This window comes from Schistocerca americana, chromosome 3 (genome assembly GCF_021461395.2).
Source record: "Schistocerca americana isolate TAMUIC-IGC-003095 chromosome 3, iqSchAmer2.1, whole genome shotgun sequence".
Classification (NCBI taxonomy): domain Eukaryota; kingdom Metazoa; phylum Arthropoda; class Insecta; order Orthoptera; family Acrididae; genus Schistocerca; species Schistocerca americana.
In genome coordinates, this window is record NC_060121.1 from 591,020,418 (window position 1) to 591,022,917 (window position 2,500).

The 2,500-nt window shown below is 64.0% G+C and overlaps 1 pseudogene; it reads right to left on the minus strand.

Annotated features, from left to right (window-relative positions):
* LOC124607574 overlaps nucleotides 1-2,500 on the minus strand; it is a 7,962-nt pseudogene that overhangs the window by 2,568 nt on the left and 2,894 nt on the right.

Consider the following 2,500-nt stretch of genomic DNA (forward strand, 5'->3'; position numbering starts at 1 on the left):
TGGAAGTAGCCCAGGGGAGTGTCCGCCGGAAGGCGGAACCATCTCCTGACGGCGGCACGGATGGTCACATCTGCCGCTTTCAACGCACCCACTCGGGTGCGGCTGAGGGCCAGCCCATGGTACAGGCCAGGCAGAAGTACGGTGGTGAGGGCGTGGAGGCGCTGTTGCGGTTTGAGCGGAGCTCGGGAGATGACGTCCAGCTGCTCCACGAGGTGGCGTCGTGGGTTGAAAACGCAGCGACCAGCGGTGGAGAATTGCAGTCCCAGGTACCGGAAGGTTTCACCCACACGTAGGGCGGGCACGGTGGCGTTGCCCGCTTTGAAGGTAACGTCGGCGTCGACCTTCACCTTCTTGTCGCGCCCAGACGCGACTAAGGCGAGGGTGAAACACTTCCGGGCGTTGATCTGCAGCCCCAGATGGGCGAGGGCTGCGACGGCTGCGTCGATGAGGGACTGCAATCCCCTCGCGGTCGATGCAAAAAGCAGGACGTCATCTGCGAAGGCCGCAGCGTTAACTCTGCGACCTAGGATCCGAGCTCCGATGTGGGAGGGAAGTTGACTCAAAACATAGTCCACCGCAAAATTGAAAAGGAGGGGGGAGAGGGGGTCACCCTGACGCACACCCCTAGCCGGCTGCAGGGGCACGCCCACGTCGGCGCCGCCCGCTATCACCGTCGTGCTACCCTCGTAACACCTTTCGACGTACTCAATAAAGCAATCCGGCAGGCCATGAGCCCTCAGCACGGGGCGGAGGGCGGCATGGTCCACCGAATCGAACGCTTTAGAGACGTCGATCGATGCCACAAAAACAGAGCGACAGGAGCGGACTGCGTCGGTGAGAGCAGTGTCCAAGATGAAGGTGTTTTCCAACATCCCATCCCGGGGGATGAATGCCCGCTGACGTTCGTCCACAGCACATGCACGCATCAGGCGTGACGCGAGAACCTTGTGAAAGGTCCGCGCCAACACCGAGCAGACCGTAATGGGGCGAAAGTCAGCGGGGGATGTTGGTGCAGCCGTTTTGGGGAGAAGTGACGTCCGGGCGCGAAGCAGACGCTCGGGGAGGGCGCGGGCCAGGAGGAAGAGGTTCAAGAGTTTCACCAGGACTTCATGCGGCAGGCGCCGCAGCTCCGCTGGAGTCAGGCCGTCCGGCCCGGCTGCCGATCCCCTGGGCGGCAAGGCAGCAGCGACCTCCTCACGTGTGACCGGCCCCCATAGGCACTCAGGAGCGACAGGCTCCGAGTGCGGGAGAAGGCGGTCACGGATGAAGCCGGCGGTGGAGATCGGCTTCTTCGTGAAGAGGTCCGCCCAGAAGTCCAGCAGACCGGGGATGTCGGGTGGCGGCTGCAGCAGGGTGCCGTCCAGCAAGCCGCGCACGCAACGTGCACGCGACCTACGGAAGGCGTCCTGTGTCCGCGCGTATTCCCAGCGGCGCCGCTTGCGCTTCTGCAGCGGCGGGGCGGCAGGCGGCCGCTTGGATGGTTGGCGCGGCCGCTGTGTCCTGGTGATCGACCTCTCCCCCCTGGACCCGACCGACGCAAGGGCATCCGGGAGCATGCCCAGGATGACATCGGGCGGCGTGCCCCGCCCCAGACCAATGACTCGATCCAGGGCAGAGAAACGCTGGGCGGAAGCAGGTAGCCCCGCCAGATGCTCCCAGATGGCGGCGTCAGTCGGCCCCTCCGGCGGCGGCCCGGTGGTGTCGGCCGCGAAGTCCTCGGCTGCGTCGACGGGCGGCGCAGCGGCCTCGCCCGCGTCAGGCAGCGAGCTCGCTGCTCCACGGCGGGACGCCGGCTCTTCACCCCGACCGATCTCAAGTGCCTCCATGAATTGGCGGACAAGCTGCTTGTGGGCAGCTTGCCGCCGTCAACACTTGATTGCCTCAAGCGTTCGGTCGGGGAACATCCTGGTAAGTTCTTGATTTACAAAGAAGAACCGGGCGTCCCTCTCCAGGAACAGTTCGGCCTCTGCCTTGGCGAGCGACAGGACTTCTTCCTCCGTCCACCTCGCGCGATGCCTCTCCGTCACGATCTCAGCGTTGGCGGCCGCAGGGTGTTGGCGGCGGCGATGGACCCCGAGACCGTTCTTCGTGGTAAAAGTGCGGTGGCACTCACTGCAAGCAAAGGGAGCTACACAAACTATCGCATTTTCGTTACGGCCGGTTGGCCGGATAGGTGCTGGGGTAGCTGGGGTGGCACCTTCAGCGGAAGGGCCACCATCTCTTGTTTCTTGTCGGCTGCCCCCAACTATAAAGGGATAATGCGAGGGGGGGCTGGTAACCCCCCCAAGCCCCTGGTGCGGTCTTCCACTCTGCAAAAATCAGCGGGCCCACGAGAAGGGGAGAAGACCGCAGGAGAGGAGAGGCTAAGAGGGCTAGGCCCATGTATTGCGCATCACTCTCCCTGTAACTATAACCCAAGGAAGGCACCTCGCAGCAGCAGCACGACTACATCAAGACCGCACTTCGAAAAGCCAAGTCCGGATGCAGCCACACCGCCGCC